The sequence below is a fragment of the Mirounga angustirostris genome, unplaced genomic scaffold (assembly GCF_029215605.1).
Source record: "Mirounga angustirostris isolate CCGP_5_RB_7025 unplaced genomic scaffold, mMirAng1.0.hap1 SCAF_2, whole genome shotgun sequence".
NCBI classification, from domain to species: Eukaryota; Metazoa; Chordata; class Mammalia; order Carnivora; family Phocidae; genus Mirounga; species Mirounga angustirostris.
In genome coordinates this window covers 44,167,628-44,194,767 of record NW_026991710.1, presented here as the reverse complement: position 1 = coordinate 44,194,767, position 27,140 = coordinate 44,167,628, and the positions used below count along the sequence as shown (strand labels likewise).

Below are 27,140 nucleotides of genomic sequence, written 5' to 3'. Positions count from 1 at the left end.
TGGCAAACAAAGCCCTACACCATCAATATGGGTTAGATATTGCCAGGGCGATACTGAGGAACGAACCATCCTAAAAAATCTGGCTTAAAACAACTCTTTTTCTCATGGATCTGCTAGCCAGCCAGGGCCGTTCTGCTGATCCAGCTGGTTGGCTCACGCGTGTGCAGGTTGGCTGGGGGCTGGCTGATCTGGGCTGCATGGACGGGGCAGCTCTGCTTCATGCTGCAAGCTTGCTTGGGGCCATTCTGCTCCACAGGCCTCTTCTTCTCCAATCACCAACAGGCAATGGAGGCACAAGAGGGCAGACCTGAGCACTTAGCGCAACTGACATCCTATCAACCAAAGACAATTTCAGGGCAAGTTCCAAGGGTAGGGAGATCTACTTCCTCTTTGAGAGGAATTGCAGTGATATGTCAAAGGAAAGGACATGGACTTGGTGTGTGTGTGTGTGTGTGTGTGTGTGTGTGTGAGAGAGAGAGAGAGAGAGAGAGAGAGAGGGAGAGGGAGGGAGGGAGACATTGGGGCTAATAACTCATTTTACCACACCATTCTCTGACATCTCATACCAGTGACCTCCTCACCCACAGTGCTCCAGCTCTATGGGGCCTTTTCTGTTCCTCGAACACAACAAATTCATTCCCATTCTAGAGCTATTTGCACTGTGTTACACTGTGCTATAAATTTACTGGTTGCTTTGGCATTAAAGTTTGATTTCCAGGGGATTCCAGCGAAATGACAGCTATTCCTTTTCTTCATTTTTTTAAGCCCTTAATTTTATTTTTGATGATCTATATCCTTAGAGCATTTATTGACAAGGATAGATCTGAAAGCCTTTCAGATTCACTATTAAGTCAATAAAACACTTTTCTTTTCCTCTAATACCGTGAAACCTGCCAAAAGACGAAAAACAAATTAATTTGCTCTCCCTTTGCTCAACAGGAGTAGTGGGCCGTAGGTAGAACCCTGAGGAAAAAGCAAATTTAGTGGACCTTTAGAATTTGGAAGTTGAGAGGACTTGGATTTTGTGAGTCCCTGAATTTCATAGATACAATTTTCTCAGTATTTGTAAGCTAATTTTGATTTTCTTTATTCACATTACCACATCTTTAGCGGTCATTTTGTTGCTAGTGGGCCTACCAGGCACTTGTGGGGTGTTGTGTGACCCTGAGGAAGGGAGTCCGCAGGGATAGAAGGATTCGGGCTGGGGCTGGCCCCAGAAGTGCTTCGGTGCAGTTTCATGGATGGAAAGGCCTCATGGAGGCGGAACTCAAGGTGTTGTAATTTGTGTTTCTGACAGAAGAAGGAAAAGAGAGGGGTTTGGGACCTGGGGGACAAGGCATGCTGCCTTCTTATTCTGCTGACTTAGGGAAAGCAGCCACCTTCCTGGTGAAGGAAAGGGGATGGTTTACAGCAGCACTGGGTGGATCCGGGCCCAATAGCAGAGGTAGGTAGGTAGGTAGGTGTGTGTGTGTGTGTGTGTAGGTAGGTAGGTAGGTAGGTAGGTGTGTGTGTGTGTGTAGGTGTGTGTGTGTAGGTAGGTAGGTAGGTGTGTGTGTGTGTAGGTGTGTGTGTGTAGGTAGGTATGTAGGTAGGTGTGTGTGTAGGTGTGTGTGTGTAGATAGGTGTGTGTGTGTGTAGGTAGGTAGATGTGTGTAGGTAGGTAGGTAGGTGTGTGGTGTGTGTAGGTGTGTGTGTGTAGGTAGGTAGGGGTGTGTGTGTCTGTGTAGGTAGGTGTGTGTGTGTGTAGGTAGGTAGCTGTGTGTGTGTAGGTAGGTAGGTGTGTGTGTGTGTAGGGGTGTGTGTGTGTGTAGGTAGGTAGGTGTGTGTGTGTGTGTAGGTAGGTAGGTGTGTGTGTGTAGGTGTGTGTGTAGGTAGGTAGGTGTGTGTGTAGGTAGGTAGGTGTGTGTGTGTAGGTGTGTGTGTAGGTAGGTAGGTGTGTGTGTGTGTATAGGGGTGTGTGTGTGTAGGTAGGTGTGTGTGTGTGTAGGTAGGTAGGTAGGTGTGTGTGTAGGTGTGTGTGTGTAGGTATGTAGGTGTGTGTGTGTAGGTAGGTAGGTGTGTGTGTGTAGGTAGGTAGGGGTGTGTGTATGTGTGTGTGTGTAGGTAGGTAGGTAGGTATGTGTGTGTGGGTAGGTGTGTGTGTGTAGGTAGGTGTGTGTGTAGGTGTGTGTGTGTGTAGGTAGGTGTGTGTGTGTGGGTGTGTGTGTAGGTAGGTGTGTGTGTGTGGGTGTGTGTGTTTGTAGGTAGGTAGGTAGGTGTGTGTGTGTGTAGGTAGGTAGGTGTGTGTGTAGGTAGGTAGATAGGTGTGTGTAGGTAGGTAGGTGTGTGTGTGTGTAGGTAGGTAGGTAGGTGTGTGTGTGTAGGTGTGTGTGTGTATAGGTAGGTATGTAGGTAGGTGTGTGTGTAGGTGTGTGTGTGTAGGTAGGTAGGTAGGGGTGTGTGTGTAGGGGTGTGTGTATAGGTAGGTAGGGGTGTGTGTGTCTGTGTAGGTAGGTGTGTGTGTGTGTAGGTAGGTAGCTGTGTGTAGGTGTGTGTGTGTGTAGGTAGGTAGGTAGGTGTGTGGTGTGTGTAGGTGTGTGTGTGTAGGTAGGTAGGTAGGTGTGTGTGTGTGTAGGTGTGTGTGTAGGTAGGTAGGTAGGTGTGTGTGTGTGTAGGTGTGTGTGTGTGTAGGTAGGTAGGTAGGTGTGTGTGTAGGTAGGTAGGTGTGTGTGTGTGTAGGTGTGTGTGTTTGTAGGTAGGTAGGTGTGTGTGTGTAGGGGTGTGTGTGTGTAGGTAGGTAGGTAGGTGTGTGTGTGTAGGTAGGTAGGTAGGTGTGTGTGTGTGTGTAGGTAGGTAGGTGTGTGTGTGTGTAGGTAGGTGTGTGTGTGTGTGTGTGTGTCCTGCACAGCTGAGCGGCACATCATCATCACAATCATGATTAACATAATAGTAGCTAGCATAATTGAGGGCTTTCTGCAGGTCAGATAATATGAGGAATGCTTTACACCTGAACCCATTTGACCCTTACAATAATGACTCTGGGCAATAAGTAGTATTATCATTTCCATTTTAAAGATGAGGTAATGGAGGAACAGAGTTTTCGAAGGGCATTCGACTGACAAGTGATACAGTCAGATTTATGCTCAGGTCTGTCTGATGGTGGCATCCGTGTGCTTTACCGCTCTACCACCCTGCCCAGAGCAGAGGGCAGAGAGTCCAGGTAAGAAGCCCCGTAGGAACCAAAGGACGCCATCTACAAGCTGCTACTGTCTGCATTTCACCCATGGTGGGAGGGAAAGGTGTCGTGACTGCAGTGACCAGAAGTGAGGATCTACCCATGACTGTGGCAGAAGCAGTGAGCATATTGACATATGGGTCAGGAAGAATCTATGGGTCACCCAGGGCCCCTGTTGGAGACCAAAGAATTTTTTTTTAATTTTTTATTGTTATGTTAATCACCATACATTACATCATTCGTTTTAGGTGTAGTGTTCCATGATTCATTGTTTGTGCATAACACCCAGTGCTCCATGCAGAGCGTGCCCTCTTTAATACCCACCACCAGGCTAACCCATCCTCCCACCCCCCTCCCCTCTAAAACCCTCAGTTTGTTTTTCAGAGTCCATCGTCTCTCATGGTTCGTCTAGCCCTCCCGATTTCCCCCGCTTCATTCTTCCCCTCCCACTACCTTCTTCTTCTTCTTTTTTTTTTTCTTAACATATATTGCATTATTTGTTTGAGAGGTACAGATCTGAGATTCAACAGTCTTGCACAATTCACAGCGCTTACCAGAGCACATACCCTCCCCAGTGTCTACCACCCAGTCACCCCATCCCTCCCACCCCACCCCCCACTCCAGCAACCCTCAGTTTGTTTCCTGAGATTAAGAATTCCTCATATCAGTGAGAGACCAAAGAATTTAACACCCTTGAAAGCCCTTTGAGTTTCATCAGCTATGAAGCTCACGTACACTATTACCTATCTCAACATGTTCTTTATTGGCATTTATCCAGAAGGGTTCACCTGGAGCAGGCACCCTGTGTTCTTGATATGTAACACTTCGATCACTCTCCAGGGACATAGCTGCACTCTGGTGGTGGCTCCCTGTCCTCAGATCAGATGACCAGGCTTCACTGTTTTGGTGGGCCTGTCTCTCCTGTTGGTCATCGCCCCTCTAGCCTCACCCACCCGCTCCATTCCAGGGAATAGCAGAGAATACAAGGAATTGGGAGCACTCCAAGGCAGGAAGTAGGATGCATGAAGCTGGTGGGCAGCAGAGCCATTTAGAAGGGGCTTTGATTTGGCCTTCTCCCACCCTTTGCGCCAGTCTGATTGGCTGATGTGGAAGACCAGAAATAGCAGAAGCAGCGAACATTGATGAGTTGGTTCTGCTGAAAGGTTTTGCAGCCCTACCTACCTAGCACTCCTACCTTTCCTGCACCTTATATCACAAGGGGTTGTCATCAGAATCAAATGAAATAATGCAGAGAGCTTATTTAATAAACTATGGTCCTAGGCACAGGGTACTTTTAGAGCTTGTGGCAAGCTGTATTATTTATAAACATTCGGTGTATCCCTCGGTGGAAGAATTGTTCATCCCTACCCTGTTGACAGAGGCTTGGTCCTATGATTTGCTTTCGCCAATTGCCTATGAGCAGAAGTGATGTATGTCATTTCTGGGTAGAAGTTTTAAGAACTAGCACGTGGTTCTCCACATTCTCTTTCCCTCCTCTGCCTTCGTCGGGACGCAGCCTCTTGTCAGCTTAGCAGTGATTCCAAGAGCAGGCAAAGCCCGCTGCTGACCCAGGGCATGCCCATGAGTGAGGAATCTGCTGTTTTAAACTGCTGAGAGTTCTCAGGTTGTTTGATGCTGCAGAATAGCCTTGCCTTGCCCAAATAATACATAGCTAAACCCTGAAGTCTTAGGATGTTTCTGGAAATTAGCTACTGGCAATGTAAAACTACTATTTATAACCAAGATCGAAACACTTAGGAAAAAGCTGAGGAAAAATCCTTGGTGTCAGTTTGAACAGAAGAGAAAGACTCCTTTTTACTCATTGTTATGTTTTTAAATTTTTCTTTGTATCTTGCACTTTGGTCTTTAGCTGGAGTTCAGTTTTTAACTGGCATATTCATATATATCCCAGTGTGCCAAAAATGCCATATGCACAGTGTATTTCTTTACCTTCAATGCACAAATTTGGTTTCTACTAGTGTTAGGAGATATGGTAAAACTGATTATTGATTTAAAAATCATTTTATATATTTGAACTTCACTATCTTTTTAGGTAGCATTGTGCAGCTTGTTGAAAAATATCATCTATGAAATAGAACAGCCCGTTTGAAGGGTACTTAGTAATGTCACCACTGACAAAAATTATATAATTGAAAAATTAAGAAATGGTCTATTTTTTAAAAATTAAGTCTACCTGAAACTATCAGGCATTTCTTTTTAAGTGAAAAGAGAAATACTTTAACAATATTACTGCCATTGAAATTTATTTCATGAAATAAATAATGAACTACTTTTTAATTAATCTTTACTCCAGGAGAAGTATATGATATTTAAAAAAAAAATTATAATCATTTGACTTGACCAGGGAGAAACAGAGCAAATGACTTTACAAGGTTACTTCATAAGTGTGTATGTATAGTCTTCTGAGTGTGTGTGTATGTATTGTATATATGTGTGTGTGAGTGGTGAGAAAGGTTTATTCTTTTTAATTTTTTTTTAGGATTTTTGCTGTATTGCACAGAGTACAAGAACAATATCAAGAAACACGCAGTTCTCTAAGGTACACATTTTCTGTAGACAATTCTTACAGTTTAAAGGAAAGTCATTAATAGATTCGTTTAACATCTTCGATTTGAAATTTAGGATAATCTCCTATAAATGTTTACTGGGGCTGAAATTAACAGGGTATGTTGAAAAGTACATGGGACTAGACATACAGACCTGGATCTGAATCCTAATGTTATCACTTACTACTTACATGTATTTGGGCAAGTACATATATCCCTTTTACCCTTAGTTTTTTTATATATAAATGGACATATTAGTATAGTCCTCTATGCCATTGATTAAAAAAATAAGAGAGAATTGTCTTATCTTTTCTTGTTGCATCTGTTTGTTTTCACCTGGATACTTAGAACAGTGACCAGTACCACATATTCAATAAATACTTGTTGAATGAATGAATGAATGAATGATTGAATGAATGCACAACATGGGTCAAAATACTAAAACAGGTATATAAACTTTATGAGTTTGTGTCAATTTCTGGATTTTTTATTCTCTCTATTGCACTCTTTCTAGAACACCACCAAATCAGGCAGTGCAATCATCTATCAGAAACCAGGAGCATATGTTTGTGTATGTGCACATGTGTGTTCTTTAGAATACTGTTCATTTTAAGATTTCGTGACACAAATGCATCCAATGAGGTAAATACATCATCATGCTTTTAATTTACATGTGATTCGTGTAGTCACCCCAACTGATATAAGACCAGCCATATGTTACATTACCTACGATTAAATGCACAAATTAAACTAGACTGTAAGACAAAAGATGGAGACATTTTTAAAATCAAGGATAGTAATCACCAACTAGTGGAAAGCCGAATAGCTTAAAAGCAGCTCAATTGATTTTTAAATTTCATTTATTTTGGTTTTGTTATAGTAATATTCTGATAACTCATTCATGCTCATGCCTCCCTCTTGCAGCCCGGACATTTATATGGGGGATAATCAGAGAAAGAGAAGAAAAGGAAATTTGGCATACTTTTGCCAGTAAGAAGTTTGTAATCTAAAAGGAGAGACCAGACACAAAAAAATGTATTGTCCAATCAGTGCTCTAATAAGGCACTGTGTAAAGTCCCAAAATGTGTAGCACAGACAATGGGAGCATGAGAGTAGATAAAAAGGAACATAATATGTCTAAGTGCACCAAATTCGGAAGTTAGCATGGGGAGAACCGAGGTGAAAGGGCATTTTCAGCAGTGGCTTCACCTATCAGTCTTGAGGTAAAGGCTATTGATCCTACAGCGGCATACTCACTCAGGTCAGTCTTAATAGCATCTTAGAAACAGGAAAACCACTATGTATCTTTGCAAAAGACTAACCATACCATGATATGTAATATCAATTCCAAATGACAGGTATGTGAAAAAGGAACCATTGATGTTCTGGGTAGGTGTGAATTCTGTTATTGCTTAAAGGGAACAGTGCTATTTTAGCTTGGGAGTTTGCTCCCCAAAGTGACATTTCCCCTTCCACGAAGGATCAAAAGAATTCTTTGTGTGGGGTTTTGCTTTTGCTACTGTGGAGTCTGGGTCCCGCACCCCATATTATCCTGCAAAGAGACCGGAGGCCCCAGGCCAGCCCCAGGTTTAATCAAAGCACAACAGAGGCAGGGTGGCATGTTAGCAAGGAACTTGGCTTATTTCATCCTGCTGTTGCCCCTGATCAGCCCTGCAACTTTGGACCAGTTTCTGAACCTATTTTAGAGCATGTTCGGATATAAGTGTATTAACCATATTCCTAGTTTCTGTAAATTTGATGCTTTAACATCTGCCCTACATGCATATGCTGGACATGCCCTGTTCTGGATAACCCAATACTCTGCCTTGGTCACCTCGCCTGGGCCTCCTGCCTCCCTCATTTCCTCCCCAGCCTCCTCAGGGGTCCTCCCTCCAGGGGCATGTTTTTCCAATACAGACCAACTGATGCAAAATCCACACTCCAACCATCTCCTTTATCAGGCTCTTACACTCTGGGCCAAATACTAGGCAACTAGGGACAGCTTCTGTGCCCCACAGCCTGCTGAAATTATTCGGATAATTCTAAACCTATTTGCCTGCTTCACCCGTTCCTTCCCATGGAAGCCACAATAGAGGCTTTTGCCCACAGTTCCCCCTTCTTTCTTCTTCACGACCAAGCCTGGTGTTTCCTCATGTGGCCCCCTCCTCTTGGGAACTGTGAGTAACAAACTAGCTTTGCCGTGGCAGTTGTCTCTTGATCTGTTGGACTCAGATTTTCTATTAATGCACTATATTTTATTTTATTTTAAAGATTTTATTTATTTATTTTAGAGAGAGAGAGTGTGTGTGAGTGGGAGGAGGAGCAGAGGGAGAGGGATAAGCATACTCCACCCTGAGCGTGGAGCCCGATGCGGGGCTGGATCTCATGACCCCGAGATCATGACCTGAGCCAAACCAAGACTCAGATGCTTAACTGACTGAGCCACCCAGGTGCCCCAATGCACTATATTTTATTTTATTTTATTTTTTTGTCTTTTTTTTTTTTTTTTTTTTAGATTTTATTTATTTTTTAGAGAGTGAGTGAGAGAGAAACAGCATGAGAGGGGAGAGGATCAGAGGGAGAAGCAGGCTCCCCGCTGAGCCGGGAGCCCGATATGGGACTCAATCCCAGGACCCTGGGATCATGACCTGAGCCGAAGGCAGACGCTTAACCATCTGAGCCACCCAGGCGCCCTGCACTATATTTTAGAACAGTAAAGAACTGATTCCACTGTAAGTCTGCCTAACTACAGTGGAGGCTCAGAAGGATGAGAACTGGGAACCGTGGAGAAGGTCTTTGTAGGTTACAGGGGCCTTGCTCTGTATACCTGCTCCATTCTGCTTGCTTTCTGAGGGCTGGCTTCCTGTGCTGTCGGGTGATGACTCATCCGAGTCGCCCGCAGTGGTGCCGTTGGGTGACAAGTCTGTTCAAATCCAACATCCATATCTTAACTGCCTGAGGCTTTCTCTGTCTCTCTTCTGAATTCTTGTGAGAAAAAAAAAATCTGATCAGGCCAGTACAGCCTTAAATAAGCTGCCCCTGAATGAGCTGCAGCCAGTGGGTAGGACAGACATGGCTGCGAGGCTTTCAGAGGGGAGGTGGGAGGAATGAGATCGTGGACTAATGCCCAGAACCTGAGGGCATCTCTCAGTATAATTTCAAAAATGTAAAGAAAGGGATTCTATTTTTAAAAATTACATATAACTGAAAATATTACAAGTTAGTCTTCAAAATCAGATTTGTTTAGTCAGGTAGCTAATTTCCCAAAGCACAAAGGTGAAATCGAGAGGTCTGCAATGTGACTGAGCCCAGTCTCCTAGCAGAAATGATCAACTGATGACTCCTCAGAGTTCTAAAGGAAATGCTGATAAAAGCCGTCCTGTTGTTCACATTATAAGTGATGCCTTGGAGTTCTGTGGAAAGCTAAAACTTGGAAATTATTTAACAATAAAGGAATAATTGTTTCAGAGACTAATTTGAGACATTACGAAAGGCTAGTAAATGTAAAAATTAAACATTGAGTGGGCTTATTAGAGTTTAAAAGGACTGTAGGTCCGGGTATGGGGTTTAAAGTAATTTGGTTAAAATAAATCCAATAAAATAAATACTTATAATTTTTAAAAAGGAAATGCTTTAATTATTTTAGTTTCAAGAGATACTATGCAAATGATAAAGAAGTACAATACAGCTTCTTTGTTATGGACTGAAGGCTTGTGTCCCCCTCCCCCAATTTCTATGTTGGCCCTAACCCCCAGCGCACCTGTATTTTAAGACAAGGCTTCATAGAAGGAAAGCTAAACCAAGTCATAAGGGTGGGGTCCTGATCCAACAGGAATAGTGTCCTACAAGAAATGACAAAGGAGAGCTTGCTTATGCTCCCTCTCTCTCTGCATGCGTGCAACAAGGAAAAGCCATGGGAGGACAGGTGAGGTGGTGGCTGTCAGCAAGGCAGGACAAGAGTCCTCACCGGCGCCTGAGTCAGCCGGCACCTTGGTCTTGGACTTCTAACCTCCGACACTGTGAAGAAATAAATTAAAAAAAAAAAGATTTTATTTACTTATTTGAAAGAGAGAGAGAGAACACGAGCAGAGGGAAGGAGCAGAGGGAGAAGCAGGCTCCCCGATGAGCAAGGAGCCCAATGTGGGGCTCGATTCCAGGACCCTGGGATCATGACCTGAGCTGAAGGCAGTCACTTAACCAACTAAGCCACCCAGGCATCCCAGAAATAAATTTCTTTTGTTTAAGCCACCCCATCTATGGTCATCTGTCATGAAAGCCTGAGCAGACAGACATCCTTCAAGTCTTTTTGGCCATGACATTTATTATTAAAATATCACCGTTACATCCTCTGAGTTTTTTCCATGCTGAAACAAAACCCAAAAAATCCTACACTGGTTCCTGGAGAATTCTGAGGAACGAAGCTAATATTTTTCTCTTTAAAATATGGAAATGGTATCAGCATCTTTCACAAATCAATTAGTAGTAAAGTGTCCCTGGTTGCCCCAGTAGGGCGTGTAGAGATGAAGATGGCCAAAATGTGAGTTAAGGTATTTTTAACTTAAATATATTTTAGAACTTACATATGAATTTGTTTGGAAATGCAATGCAAACTTCAAGCCCCTAAGCCCCACAGCTGTTTTTCTTAGCTCTGCTAAATGGTTTCTAGTTGGAGCCAAAGTCTGAACCTGGTTTATTTCAAGGCATGTGGACAGTCACAGGATTGAAAGGCTACTTCCAGGCCATCCTAACTCCCCATGATCCTGTAATCTGACTGTGTGAAGTAACAGGGGGTAATGACATAGAGTTGCTGATTAAGAGGTGGTTAGAAGTCCTGCGGCTTGGCAAAAGTGATTTGTTGGGGACCTGGGGCAGATTTTAGCTGCAGACTGCTTACTTATTCATATCCTATCATCCAGTGAATGAAGTCCAAATTCCCACACCTTTTTTTAAAATTTATTTTTAAAATTCAGATATAATTAATAGACAGTGTTATATTAGTTTTAGGTGTACAATATAACGATTCAGCAATTCTATACATTGTTCAGTGCTCATCACAAGAAGTGTACTCTTAATCCCCTTCACCTGTTTCACCCATCCCCCCCCATCCCCCTTGTCAACTTCCCCTCTGGCAATTACAGTTTGTTCTCCATATTTAAGAGCCTATTTTTTTGTTTGTCTCTTTTTCCTTTGTTCATTTGTTTTATTCCCTAAATTCCATATATGAGTGAAATAATATGGTACTTGTCTTTCTCTGACTGACTTATTTCACTTAGCATTATGGTCTCTAGACCCATCCATGTTGTTGCAAATGGCAAGGTTTCATTCTTTTTTATGGCTGAGTAATATTCCTCTGTGTGTGTGTGTGTGTGTGTGTACCGCATCTTCTTTATCCATTCATCAAAGAAAATGAAATGAAATGAATTTTAAAAGATATATGCACCCCTATGTTTATTGCAGCATTATTTTACAAATTCCCATGACTTTTTTTTAAGTAGGCTCCACATCCAGCATGGAGCCCAACGTGGGGCTTGAACTCATGACCCTGAGATTAAGACCTGAGCTGAGATCAAGGGTCAAACACTTAACCGATTGAGCTACCCAGGCACCCATCCTACAACTTTTTTTTTTAATTTTTATTTATTTATTTATTTATTTAAGATCTTATTTATTTATTTGACAGAGAGAGACACAGTGAGAGAGGGAACACAAGCAGGGGGAGTGGGAGAGGAAGAAGCAGGCTTCCCGCTGAGCAGGGAGCCTGATGCAGGAGCTTGATCCCAGGACCCTGGGATCATGACCTGAGCTGAAGGCAGACGCTTAACAACTGAGCCACCCAGGTACCCCCATACTACAACTTTTTTTTTTTTTTTAAGATTTTATTTATTTATTTGAGACAGAGAGAACGAGAGACAGAGAGCATGAGAGGGAGGAGGGTCAGAGGGAGAAGCAGACTCCCTGTCAAGCAGGGGGAGCCTGATGCGGGACTCGATCCCGGGACTCCAGGATCATGACCCGAGCCGAAGGCAGTCGCCCAACCAACTGAGCCACCCAGGCGCCCCATACTACAACTTTTAATCAGAGGTTGGCCTGTGGGCCACTGCAGGTTGGCCTATAGGCATTTTAATGAAAATTTGCTAATATTTAAATGCATGAAGCTCTCTCATAAAAATCAAGCTTCTTGGCTTGTTTTTAAAAACTGGAAGAACTGACTGGATCTGAATAATGTATATTATTATACATTATTATAATATATCCCTATAGATAAGCCATGATGTCTCCAGGTCCCCAGTCTTTATGACTTCTTGATGTCTTTGACCTGTCTTTTCCACTCATTCATATTATGGGTCATTTGAGATCAGAGACCTTTAAGAAGGTTGCTCTACACCCACCTCTTTCTCAGAAGCCATTGGCTGCTGGATCAGAACAATAGGCTAAAACACTGTAAATGAGTCAACTTTACTTATTATGTACACATAAATTATGAAAGAGGGGTTTCATTAGAATGATTGTTTCTGTCTAAATCAATCAAACAAAAATCCCTCCTGGGGAAACACAAACCTGTCTCTGGGCAGAAAGATTTAGTCTCTGGAAGCTAATCCAGTTTTGCAACTTCAAATAAATTTGACTTTCTACTTGAATTTTAGAAACTTCATAGATTTTATTAAATCAGGCATAAGTAAGCAAGCTTCTTAGCCACTCTGAAGACTCAGCAATACAGCTAGGTGGCATGGACAAACTGAAAGTAAACAGAGGCAGGAGAGATTGGATAGAAAGTGAAAAGAGGGAGAGGAAAAGAAGGAACGCGAGCCAAAGTAGGAAGAAAAGAAAAGGGATGAGCCTCATAGGTTCCATTACCTGTTGTTTCAGGGCCATTTTGATTCACTTTTGTTTTGTATTGTTATTGCTAATTAATCCACCAGGTGGTGCTCTGAAATACCAAATAAACTTCAGTCCTTAAATTAAAAATTGATGTTGCCTGGACCTTCTAGTGTTGACATTTATCAAAACTGAAAAAAAAAACACATGTCTGATTGCTCTTTATTTGAAAATATTTCTATTATATAAATACATAAAATATTCTTATTAGAAAGATGAAATTTAGGAGAAAAATTAGAGATTCATTTAAATTATTTTCATTTTTCTTGAAAATGTCTTTATACTTTATAAAGTATAAATTTAAGAAAATCAAAAGAATTGCAATGGATATTTGTACACCCTGAAATCTATATGTTTACATATTCTCCTCCCTGTTTCTTAGGGCTGAAGTTGGCCCCGTTAGAGCATTCAGTCCCCATTGTGTCTGTAGATGTTGTGGGATGCTGAGAAAAGTTCATTAGAGGAGTCTGATTTTCTGCATTCCATTTGGAATCACCAAACACACTGGCCCCATACTCCAAGTTTTGGTCTCTTCTTTTGGTACACCTCTGTCTTGTGGGGACCCTGCAGAAGCTGAGGTCCAGCTTGTTCATCCGGTACCCTGGTTTCCTCTTGGCTGCCTCCAAACACAAATTCCCAGATAGGTCTGACTCTACTCCCCCTTGCATAGCCACTGGAGGTGAATTTAGGCTATTTTTTCAAAGTCTCTAAGGCACAATATAATTTAAAGAGGAAAAAAGAAATGATAAGAGGAGATATGCACTGGGGGCTATGTTCTCAAAGATTTGACATTAAATAATAATTATTATGGCACATGACATTGTGAATATAGCAACAGTATCTTTGGAGTCAGACTGTCCTGAGTTCAAATCCTGACTGCTCCACGTGTCACCTGTGTGATTACGGCAAAACTTTGAACCTCATTTTTCTCTTCTGTATAATGGGAATAACGATTCTTATTTTGCTTAGTTGTTGTGGGGATTAAATGAAATCTCAAACTTAAGGCATATAGTTTAGTGGGCTGTCTACCAATTTCAATACCCTTTCCTTTCCCTTTCTTACCTTATTCCTGTGTTCCAAGTCAAAATTTGTTCAGTGCCAGTAACAGGGACACTTCTACGCTCCCCTAAGCCTTGCTCTTGCCTTGGTAATCGGTTTCCAAATTTTCCTCATGTGACGACTACTGCCTGGATCTCCACCATCTTGCTGCTTCCAGTTCCTCATGGCCTCGAGCTCTGTGCTACTGGAACAACCGCCCGAAGTGGTTTGCTGTACCTCTCCGTGTCCTGCCTGCCTTCTAGAATGGCTGTTCTCCCTAACAGCCTGCTGTCTGGGTATATCCACCACTCCTGTAGTCCCAGCAAGATCCACATTCCGACTGCCAGGTTAACCTCCTAAATAACTGCCCTATTGTGAAGGCCTCCTTTAAATCACTGGGCTTGATGACTGAGGCGCAGCATCTTTGCTACCTGGGCACGTGCAGAAAGGTGGTGATTTTTATTTATTTATTTATTTATTTATTTATTTATTTATTTATTTATTTATTTAAAGATTTTATTTATTTGAGAGAGAGAGAGTGAGAGAAAGCATGAGATGAGAGAGGGTCAGAGGGAGAAGCAGACTCCCCACTGAGCAGGGAGCCAGATGTTGGACTCAATCCAGGGACTCCAGGATCATGACCTGAGCCGAAGGCAGTTGCTTAACCAACTGAGCCACCCAGGCGCCCAGGTGGTGATTTTTAAATTGGACGTGGAAGATGGTCTGTCTGTCCTGACAGAGAGGGCTGGCCTCTGCTAGGACAGCATGAGGATCTGCAAAAGTTTCACCTGGGGTGTTGTATCATCATAAAGCCTGGGTCCTTTCAAGATAGGAGTCCACCTGGGGGAGCCCCAGGCAGCAATGCCAAGGTTGTAATAGGAAGTCTGAAAGACAAAGTGAGGTCATCAGCAGAAGACCAGTTAAAGACCTCAGAAGCTGTATGTCCTCAGAACAGGTGGTTCAGGCCCAAGGCCAAATACACTGACAGGATGAGTTACAGGAGGCTGTGGAACACAAAGCTGCCAGCTGGGAAAACCCATTAGGACACATGTTATCTTACTCTCGCGGCTTAGCAGGGCACTATTTACACACATACCAACCCAGTAATTCCTGGATATAACTTTCTATCATACTTCTGCAACTGTTTTTATGCTAAAAGTGCCCTTTAGAAAGTCTATTTATCTGAATTATTTTTTATTCCCCAAACTGGTATAATAACACCAATGCTTTTTCTGCTATGAGGAATTGACTCAACTTATATAAAATTTAGCCTCATGCAGATTTTTACATTCAATGCTTAAAACCAAGCATTTAAGATTCTGAGAGAAGTAATAAACATATTTTAGTAGAAACTCTGCAAATGTGCCACTTTATTAATGGTGGAAATGGTTGTGAGAATCTGCTAGTTTTCATAGTGTTCCTAATTACAGACACAGAAATAGTCTAGTAATTGGCATTTGGGCAAGCTCAGGATTCTTTGAAATTGGTTCTTAATGCAGATTTTATCTCCAAAACTTTAGTCTGCTCTCCTCAAATAATAACACTGTTTGAGCAATAACCCAAAATGCATATGGTCCCTGTGAACCTAATGTCATAGTTTTAAGGAGGCCAAAATAAGATGCTTCGAGTGTTCAAAGCCATTTCTTCTTTATCTCCTCCGAAAAGTAACACCATTGGCAGCTCTGCAGTTTATTCCAAATAGTACATGCAACCATTCTCTCTCTAAAAAAACCCCAAAAAACCAAAACCCTGATTATTCTGAATGCTTTTTTCTCCCTGATCCTGTTTTGATCATAAGGTGGTGTTGGTTTACTTTAAATTTTGCTTAACAGGAACTTTAAAAATCAATGTAAAGGATGGATCTTAAGGGCAAGCTCCAAAAGCCAATCTCAAAGGGTTATATATTGTGTGATTATATAACAGCCTCCAAGTGACAAAGTTATAGTACTGGAGGAACAGACCAGTGGTTGCTGGGGCTAGTGCTGGGTCTAGCGCTGGGGGAAGGATGTGACAATTAAGGATTAACACTGGGAAGTTTCTCCGTAGTGATGGAACCATTCTAAATCTTTTTTTTTTTTTTTTAAGATTTTTATTGATTTATTTGACAGAGAGAGAGCACAAGCAGGGGGAGTGGAAGAGGGAGAAACAGGCTTCCCACAGAGTGGGGAGCCCAATGTGGGGCTCGATCCCAGGACCCTGGGATCATGACCTGAGCCAAAGGCAGATGCTTAACCAACTGAGCCACCCAGGCGCCCCTGAACCATTTTAAATCTTGATCGAACTATTGGTTACTCAAATCTACACATATGATAAAACTTCATAGACCAGAAGAAGAAAAGGAAAGGAAAAAAAAGAAAAAAGTGTATATAAAATCTGTGAAATCTGAATAAGGTCTATAGCTGAGTTAATAACATTGAACAACACCAATGTCCTGTTTTTGACAATGTGCTAAGGCCATATAATATCTTATTGGGGGAAGCTGGGTGAAGGATACATGGGAACTCTACTACTTTTACAGTTTCTTATGACCCTTAAACTATTTCGGAGATAAAGATTATTTTTTTAAAAATCAGTGGAAAGAAGTAATTAGATAGGTGAAGTCTTTCCTCCCTTCCTTCCTTCCTTCCTTCCTTCCTTCCTTCCTTCCTTCCTTCCTTCCTTCCTTCCTTCCTTCCTTCCTTCATGCCAGCATGTAAGTTCTTAGAATAATCATACAAGGTAGTGACACTAAATGCTTTAGGGAAAAAGGAAGGTTTGCAATAATTCATAATGATTTCCCAATAATGATTTCTTTCTTTCTTCCTTTCTTTCTTTCTTTCTTTCTTTCTTTCTTTCTTTCTTTCTTTCTTTCTTTCTTTCTTTCTTTCTTTCTTTCTTTCTTCCTTCCTTTCTTTCTTTCTTTCTTTCTTTCTTTCTTTCTTTTTTAAAGATTTTATTTATTTATTTGAGAGAGAGAATGAGATAGAGAGAGCATGAGAGGGGGGAGGGTCAGAGAGAGAGGCAGACTCCCTGCTGAGCAGGGAGCCCGACATGGGACTCGATCCCGGGACTCCAGGATCATGACCTGAGCCGAAGGCAGTCGCTTAACCAACTGAGCCACCCAGGTGCCCCCCAATAATGATTTCTTAAATAGTGTTTGCTTCTAGTGATAATTTCTTCTCTCCCTCCTGTTCATCCAATTTTTGTCAATCTCCTATGTTCCTTTGTAACACATGAAAACCCTGTGCTTCCCTCTCTCCCACCATCTTCTATTTCTTATGCAAAATGTAATCTCCTTATTATCCTACAAAACCCAAATCCAGGTCAATAACTTCCATTTATAGTTATGTATTTGGTCCCTAGTCTATGTGTATTTCTGGAGAGAGGATGAGGTGTTGAAAGAATCTTGACTAGCTGGTGTAGTGGAGCAGAGAAGAGAATTTCTCTTTATTTAAACTTTACTAAGGGTAAGAGCCTCAATATTTAAACCTGAGTTGTTTTTTTTTTTTGCATGGCAAGAATGTGTCTAGATTAAAAAAAAATAAAACTGTAAGTGAGTAAAGGTACATCCAGCTGCCCCCAAGTCCCTATATAGCGCACTTTTAGAAATACTCTTTAGGAGGTACCTGGGAAGGGACTGGAATAAATAAGAAATAAGATGATAATATTTTCTGTAACACTGGCCTTGGTCAAAATATTGGCAATAAAAGGTCACACTCAAAATTGCTAATTTTCTCATTCCAGTGCAAAACTTCTTGGTACTGCTGAGGTCAAAGCAGATTTTCCAGAATTGTTTTAGGGTTCATGTTTACCTGAATCTTTAAGTCAGTATGATACCAAATCTCAAGACAATAATCTGTAGTAGATTTTTATTCTATCTTTAAAGGGGAAAAATTGTGCTGGGGGGAAAGATGGCAGAGGAGTAGGGGACCCTATTTCAACTGGTCCCGGAATTGAGCTGGATATCTACCAGACCACTCTGAGTGCCCACGAAACCAGCCTGAGATGTAAGAAGATCCGGATCTCTACAAACAGAATATCGCAAGAGGTTGATTTCGAGGTACGAAGCAGGGAGCCGTGATTCCGCGGGCAGATATCGGAGGATAAACGGCAGCGGGAGGGTGCCTGGCTGTGGGGATCCTACACCACCGGTGAGCGACAGCCTTGTGCGCTGTGGACGGGCACAGACTTGCAGACCGGTAGCAGCGAGGAAAGGACATTAGGGCAGCCCCCGGGGCGGAAACCCAGAGCAGTGGGGTCACGCCTGCAAACTGCAGCCCCCCGGGCAGAAACCCGGAGCGGCGGGGTGGCACGGGGGAACTGGGAGCGGCTGGTGGTTTTAGAAGCACAAAGGGCAGAGACGTGCCCCAACCTGGAGGCAGGACTGGGAGTGCTGCGGCGCACAACCCAGGATGCTGCAGTTTATAGCAGCGCAGACAAAAACAGAGACGGTGTGGCCTGGAGAGCTCCCTGAAGAACAGATTGCGGTCTCTCTGCTCTGAGGCAGAGAGTTGGAAATGGTCTCTTCTGCTCTGACTCGTGGAAGAGACACAGAAAGCCGCCAGAGAACAAAAGCCCCCAAAACTGATTCCCGCTGAGCCCATCCCCCACTACAGGGGAGCAGGGCAACTCCGCCCAAACAGGGTTGCCTGAGTAACAGAGTGGCAGGCCCCTCCCCCAGAAGACAGGCTGGGAAAACAAGAGGCCAGCAACTCTAAGGTCCTAAGGAAACAGGTGCATCTTGCTTGGGTTCTGGTCAATAATTTGGACTCTATACATTCCCTCAAACACCCATCAACAGAATGACTAGGAGGAGGAGCCCCCAAAACAGAAAAGACTCAGAGATTATGACTTATGCTGCAGATTTACAAATGGATGCAGATATAACCAAGATGTCGGAGATCGAATTCAGGCTAGCAATTGTGAAGACAATGGCTAGAATGGAGAAATCAATTAATGGCAACATAGAGTCTCTAAGGGCAGAAATAAAAGGTGAATTGGCAGAACTTAAAAATGCTATCAATGAGATCCGATCCAATCTAGATAATCTAACAGCTAGGGTAAGTGAGGCAGAAGAGCAAATAAGCGACCTCGAAGAAAATAAAATAGATAAAAGGGGAAAAGAGGAGGCCAGGGAAAAACAACTCAGAATCCATGAAAATAGAACCAGAGAAATAAGTGACACCATGAAGCGTTCCAATGTCAGAAAAATTGGAATCCCGGAGGGAGTGGAGAGAGAGAGAGGACTAGAAGATGTATTTGAGCAAATCGTAGCTGAGAACTTCCCTAATCTGGGGAATGAAACAAACATTCGCGTCCTAGAGGCAGAGAGGACCCCTCCTAAGATCAAGGAAAACAGGCCAACGCCCCGGCATGTAATAGTAAAACTTGCAAATCTTAGAACCAAGGAAACCATCTTAAGGGCAGTTAGGGGGAAGAGATTCCTTACGTACAGAGGGAGGAACATCAGAATAATGTCAGACCTATCCACAGAGACCTGGCAAGCCAGAAAGGCCTGGCAAGACATATTCAGGGTACTAAATGAGAAGAACATGCAGCCAAGAATACTTTATCTGGCAAGGCTTTCATTTAGGATGGATGGAGAGATGCAGAGCTTCCACGACTGGCAGAAACTGAAAGAATATGTGACCACCAAGCCGGCCCTGCAAGAAATATTAAGGGAGGTTCTATAAAAGGAGAAAGACCCCAAGAGTGATATACAATGGAAATTTACAGGGACAGTCTATAAAAACAACATCCTCACAGGCAACATGATGACAATTAATTCATATCTTTCAATAATCACTCTCAACGTGAATGGCCTAAACGCTCTCATAAAATGGCACAGGGTTGCAGATTGGACAAAAAGACAGGACCCATCCATATGCTGTCTACAAGAGACTCATTTTGAACCTAAAGATACATCCAGACTGAAAGTGAAGGGATGGAAATCCATCTTCCATGCCAGCGGACCTCAAAGGAAAGCTGGGGTAGCAATTTTTATATTAGACAAATTAGATTTTAAACTAAAGTCTGTAATTAGAGACACAGAAGGACACTATATCATTCTTTTTTTTTTTAAAGATTTTATTTATTTATTATTATTTGACAGAGAGAGAGAGCACAAGCAGGGGGAGTGGCAGACAGAGGCAGAGAGAGAAGCAGGTTCCCCGCAGAGCAAAGGAAGCCCGATGTGGGACTCGATCCCAGGACCCCAGGATCATGACCTGAGCCGAAGGCAGTCACTTAACCAACTGAGCCACCCAGGCGCCCAACACTATATCATTCTTAAAGGGTCTATCCAACAAGAAGATCTAACAATTATAAATATCTATGCCCCCAACATGGAAGCAGCCATCTACATAAGCCAACTGTTAACCAAAATAAAGAGTCATATTGATAACAATACGTTAATTGTAGAGGTTAATTGAGGTCTCAATACTCCACTCTCAGCAATGGACAGATCATCTAAGCAGAAAATCAACAAGGAAACAAGAGCTTTGAATGATACATTGGACCAGATGGACCTCATAGATATTTACAGAACATTCCACCCTAAAACAACAGAATACTCATTCTTCTCGAGCGCACATGGAACTTTCTCCAGAATAGACCACATACTGGGTCACAAATCAGGTCTCAACCGATACCAAAAGACTGAGATTATTCCCTGCATATTCTCAGACCCCAATGCTCTAAAACTGGAACTCAATCACAAGAAAAAATTTGGCAGAAATTCAAACACTTGGAAGCTGAAGACCACTCTGCTCAAGAATGTTTGGGTCAACCAGGAAATCAAAGAAGAACTTAAACAATTCATGGAAATCAATGAGAACGAAAACACATTGGTCCAAAACCTATGGGATACTGCAAAGGCGGTCCTAAGCGGGAAATACATAGTCATCCAAGCCTCACTCAAAAAAATAGAAAAATCCCGAATTCACCAACTAACTCTACACCTTAAAGAACTAGAGAAAAAGCAACAAACGATGCCTAAACCATGCATTAGAAGAGAAATAATTAAACTTAGAGCAGAAATCAATGAATTAGAAACCAGAAACACAATAGATCAGATCAACAAAACTAGAAGTTGGTTCTTTGAAAGAATTAATAAGATTAATAAACCACTGGCCAGACTTATCCAAAAGAAAAGAGAAAGGACCCAAATTAATAAAATTATGAATGAAAGGGGAGAGATCACAACTAACACCAAGAAAATAGAAACAATTATTAGAAATTATTATCAACAACTATATGCCAATAAACTGAGCAATCTGGATGAAATGGAGGGCTTCCTGGAAACCTATAAGCTGCCAAGACTGAAACAGGAAGAAATTGACAACCTGAATAGGCCAATAACCAGTAACGAGACTGAAGCAGTGATCCAAAACCTCCCAAAAAACAAGAGTCCAGGGCCTGATGGATTCCCTGGGGAATTCTACCAAACATTCAAAGAAGAAATAATACCTATACTACTGAAGCTGTTTCAAAAAATAGAAACAGAAGGAAAACTTCCAAACTCATTCTATGAGGCCAGCATTACCTTAAAACCCAAACCAGGCAAAGACCCCATCAAAAAGGAGAATTTCAGACCGATATCCCTGATGAATATGGATTCCAAAATCCTCAACAAAATCCTAGCTAATAGGATCCAACAATACATTAAAAGGATCATCCACCATGACCAAGTGGGATTTATCCCCGGGATGCAAGGGTGGTTCAACATTCGCAAATCAATCAATGTGATAGAACACATTAATAAGAGGAGGGAGAAAACCATATGGTCCTCTCAATTGATGCAGAAAAAGCATTTGACAAAATATAACATCCATTCCTGATTAAAACTCTTCAGAGTATAGGAATAGGGGGAACATTCCTCAAGTTCATAAAATCTATCTGTGAAAAACCCACAGCAAATATCATCCTCAATGGGGAAAAGCTGAGAGCCTTTCCGTTAAGATCAGGAACATGTCAAGGATGCCCACTCTCGCCACTATTGTTCAACGTAGTACTAGAAGTCCTAGCAACAGCAATCAGACAACAAAAAGAAATAAAAGGTATTCAAATTGGCAAAGAAGAAGTCAAACTCTCTCTCTTCGCAGATGACATGATACTTTATGTGGAAAGCCCAAAAGACCCCACCCCCAAATTACTAGAACTCATACAGCAATTCAGTAATGTGGCAGGATACAAAATCAATGCACAGAAATCAGTTGCTTTCTTATACACTAACAACGCAACTGTAGAAAGAGAAATTAGAGAAACGATTCCATTTACAATAGCACCAAAAACCATAAGATACCTCGGAATAAACCTAACCAAAGAGGTAAAGGATCTATACTCTAGGAACTACAGAACACTTATGAAAGAAATTGAAGAAGACACAAAAATATGGAAAAATATTCCATGCTCATGGATCGGAAGAATAAACATTGTTAAATGTCTACGCTACCCAGAGCAATCTATACCTTCAATGCCATCCAGATCAAAAGTCCAATGACATTTTTCAAAGTGTTGGAACAAACAATCCTAAAATTTGTATGGAATCAGAAAAGACCCCGAATCACAAGGAGATGTTGAAAAAGAAAAACAAAGCAGGGGGCATCACGTTGCCCGATTTCAAGCTATATTACAAAGCTGTGATCACCAAGACAGCGTGGTACTGGCACAAAAACAGACATACAGACCAATGGAACAGAGCAGAGAACCCAGATATGGACCCTCAATTCTATGGTCAAATAATCTTTGACAAAGCAGGAAAAAACATGCAATGGAAAAAAGACAGTCTCTTCAATAAATGGTGCTGGGAAAATTGAACAGCCACATGCAGAAGAATGAAACTCGACCATTCTCTAACACCGTTCACAAAGATAAACTCAAAGTGGATGAAAGACCTCAATGTGAGACAGGAATCCATCAAAATCCTAGAGGAGAACATAGGCAGTAACCTCTTTGACATGGCCCACAGCAACTTCTTTCAAGATACGTCTCCAAAAGCTAGTGAAACAAAAGCAAAAATGAACTTTTGGGACTTCATCAAGATAAAAAGCTTCTGCGCAGCAAAGGAAACAGTCAACAAAACAAAGAGGCAACCCACAGAATGGGAGAAGATATTTGCAAATGACACTACAGATAAAGGGCTGGTATCCAAGATCTATAAAGAACTTCTCAAACTCAACACCCAAAAAACAAATAATCAAGTCAAAAAGTGGGCAGAAGATATGAAAAGACACTTCTCTGAAGAAGACATACAAATGGCTAACAGACACATGAAAAAATGTTCATCATCATTAGCCATCAGGGAAATTCAAATCAAAACCACATTGAGATACCACCTTACAGCAGTTAGAATGGCAAAAATGGACAGGGAAAGAAACAACAAATGTTGGAGAGGTTGTGGAGAAAGGGGAGCCCTCTTACACTGTTGGTGGGAATGCAAGTTGGTACAGCCACTTTGGAAAACAGTGTGGAGGTTCCTCAAAAAATTAAAAATAGAGCTACCCTATGACCCAGCAATTGCACTCCTGGGTATTTACCCCAAAGACACAGATGTAGTGAAAAGAAGGGCCATATGCACCCCAACGTTCATAGCAGCAATGTCTGCAATAGCCAAACTGTGGAAAGAGCCGAGATGCCCTTCAACAGATGAATGGATAAAGAAGATGTCCATATATACAATGGAATATTACTCAGCCATCAGAAAGGATGAATACCCAACTTTCGCATCAACATGGATGGGACTGGAGGAGATTATGCTAAGTAAAATAAGTCAAGCAGAGAAAGTCAATTATCATATGGTTTCACTTATTTGTGGAACATAAGGAATAGCATGGAGGACATTAGGAGAAGGAAGGGGAAAATGGGGGGCGGGAATTGGAGGGAGAGATGAACCATGATAGACTATGGAGTCTGAGAAACAAACAGGGTTTTAGAGGGGAGGGGGGAGGGGGGATTGGTTAGCCTCGTGATGGGTATTAAGGAGGGCACGTACTGCATGGAGCACTGGGTGTTATATGAAAACAATGGATCGTGGATCACCACATCAAAAACAAATGATGTATTGTATGGTGACTAACATAACATAATAAAATAAAATAAAAAAGTCCTGAACATAAATAAATAAATAAATAAATAAATAAATAAATAAATAAATAAATAAATAAATAAAGTGGAGAAATTATGGGTGCAGAAGTTTTCTGTTTGATATTCAAGAATGATTCTACATTGCTCAATTATGTAAACAAACTTTAGAGATTCTTGGAAATGACTTGCTAAATTCAATTTTCTTTATAGTTTTGGCCAGTCTAAACTCTTCTCCAAAGTCTTTGGAAATTTGTGGGTCAAAGGAAGGCCAGAATAAGAATTACAATTGCAGCTACATGGAGTGTCTCTGTGGGATGGAGAAGATGACTTCTTTTATTAAATATGACACAAGAAATAATTACCAAAGTGGACCCTGGGGTCTACTGGTATATAATACAGTTTGGTGTTGTGGAGTAATTGTAGGAGCAGATGAATCATGAAATTAACATTTATGGGTATCAGTCAAATCCTTTCAGATATCATCAGTGTCTGCATATCCTCTCTGCCCTTCATTGATTTTGAAATAAAGAAAACAAATTACCCTGGTTCTAGAGAGCCTTATAAAAATGAATACAAAAATCTCTGGGTGGGGTTCTTATTGACTTAAAACTTGGCTAGCATTGTCATTCCTTTCTCAGTGTCTCTCTAGACATTCTAGAGATATCTTAAATAATCTTAAATATCCTGAATGATGATTTGGGAACCCCTGGAATGTAGACTTTCTACACTCCGGCAGTGACTTTATTTGTGTTCTATGCCATGTCCCCAGTGCTGGAACAGTGCCTGACACAAGTGCTCAATAGCCTTTGGTTGAGTTGAATTGGTAACTTGATATTGGGAAAAGAACTTTGTCTCTCCACTCAGACCACCCTTGGTTAGGAGCCTGACTCTGCCACTGGGTGACCTGGAACAAGTTACCTCACTTCCCAGAGCTTCAGTTTTCTTGTGTATAAGGTGCTGTCCAGACGAATCAAGATAGCATGCACAAAGTACTGAGCACAGAGCTTGGGAAGTACTAGGGGCTTAGTGGATGATTGTTCCCTCATTAACTCACACCCATCCCTTACTTTTTCTGTTAGAGCTTTCTATCTTTCAAAATGCAATTGATTCAAAAGGAAGTACGTCAGAGAAGACCATCATGATTTCTAAAAGGAGTCTCCAGAAGCTGAATTCTGGGTAGAGGAACTTACTCCTTCCTGATTTCCTTTGCTTTACTAACCCTAAATCAACTAGCCACTTGCATTTTGGATCTGTGCCAACGTAAACGTGGAAAACATCACATCACATTCTAGATTTTCATCAACCTTCACATTTGTTATTTTCAGGCAGGAGGGGAAATTTGGGTATAGTTGTTTGTTCTATTTTATTTTCCACTTATCAAGTAGGTTGATAAATGGACCTCTTGGATGTCTAGGGTGACCCAAGGAACTAAAAATGCAGAACTTTCTTCTCCTTTGACATTTCATGGTTGACATATTAAATACCTCAAACAGGTGATTTCCAAGCATTCTTGTCTTTTAGGTTGATCACAAGTTCTTACTATCATTCAGTTGTGGTATACCTTAAATCCTTCACTGTGTATCTGTGCATTCTAGTGCTGTGAGGAATAACTAAAAATAAGAAACAAATTGTGGGTGTGGGATCTATTCTCAGGGAGAAAATTGCTATAAAGAAAATTTTAAATATATTTATTGTATTATATGTGTTTACAAAATGGATTGCATAAATACAGGTAAGTTATTATAATTACTAGATATAGTTAAACTGAAAAGACAAATCTTGTATACATTAGACAACTAGGAAAATTATTTGGGAATATAGGCAAATGCTTAACAGTGTGGTAGAGCATATATTTATATACTGGTGGGTTTTTTTTTTTTAAAGATTTATTTATTCATTTGAGAGAGACAGAGAGAGCATGAGTAGGAGGGACAGAGGGAGAAGGAGAAAGAATCCCAAGCAGACTCTGAGCTGATCTCAGAGCAGAGGTGGGACTTGATCTCATGACCCCAGCTGAAATCAAGCGTTGGTGGATCAATGACTGCCACCAAGGTGTCCCTTATATATAGTTTTTAAAAAGTTTTAATTATTGAAGTATAGTTGACACAAATATATCATACATATGTATATCATACATATGTAGTTCAAATATATCATATATATGTATCATACATATGTAGTTTCAAATCAATAGTGATTTGATAAGTCTGTATGTTATATAATGCTCACCACAATAAATGTAGTTACCATCCAACACCATACAACATTACTGCAACTTTTCATCTCTGTGACTTATTTATTTTATAATGGAAAGTTTATATTTCTTCCCCTTTATCTACTTAGCCCACCCCCCCCACCATCTCCCCTCTGGCAATACCAGTTTGCTCTCTGTATTTATGAGTCTCTTTCTGTTTGTTGGTTAACTTGTTCTATTTTCGAGATTACACATATAAGTGAAATCATATGGCATTTGTCTTTTTCTGACTTATTTCACTTAAAATAATACTCTCTAGGTCCATCCCTGTTGTCACAAATGGCAAGCTCTCATTCTTTTTGATGGCTGAGTGATATTCCATTATATATGTATATACACACACACACCACATCTTCTTTATCATTTCATCTATTAATGGATACTTAGGTTGCTTCCATATCTTGGCTATTGTAAATTATGCTGCAATAAAAATGGAATGTGTATGTTTTTTAATTTAATTTAATTTTTATTTTAATTTAATGTATAGTGTTATATTAGCTCCAGGTGTACAATATAGTGATTCAACAATTCTATACATTACTCAGTGCTCATCATGATATGTGTCCTCTTAATCCCCTTCACCTATTTTACCCATTCCCCACCCCCCTCCCCTCTGGTAACCATCAGTTTGTTCTCTATTAAGAATCTGTTTTTTGGCTTGTCTCTTTTTATCTTTGTTCATTTGTTTATTAAATTCCACACTTGTGTGAAATCATATGGTATTTGACTTTCTCTGACTTACTCACTTAGTATTATACCCTCTCAATCCATTGATGTTGTTGCAAATGATATGCAGATATCATTTATGCAGATATCTTCTTTTTCCATTCATTTATCAATGGACACGGGCTATTTCCATCATTTGGCTATTGTAAGTGATACTGCAATAAACATAGGGGTGCATACATCTTTTCAAATTATTATTTTCATGTTCTTTGGGTAAATACCCAGTAGTGGAATTATTGGGTCATATGGTGGTTCTATTTATAAGTTTTTGAGAAACCTCTATACTTTTTTCCCATAGTGGCTACACCAGTTTACATTCCCACCAACAGTGCAGGAGGGTTCCCTTTTCTCCACATCCTCGTCAACACCTATTGTTTCTTGTGTTGTTAATTTTAGCCATTCT

The 27,140-nt window shown here is 41.1% G+C and overlaps 1 protein-coding gene across 4 annotated transcripts in view; it reads left to right on the top strand.

The window, feature by feature from the left end:
* The window catches only part of NMU (neuromedin U), a 198,925-nt gene that overhangs the window by 47,485 nt on the left and 124,300 nt on the right, over positions 1 to 27,140 (top strand). Inside the window, exon 3 of one of the 4 annotated variants that reach the window (XM_064584510.1) lies at positions 5,715 to 5,774. The exons of the other annotated variants lie outside the window; for them this stretch is intronic. The gene's annotated coding sequence lies outside the window, so the exon portion shown is untranslated. The remainder of the gene's footprint in view (positions 1 to 5,714; positions 5,775 to 27,140) is intronic. 4 annotated transcript variants of the gene reach the window in all.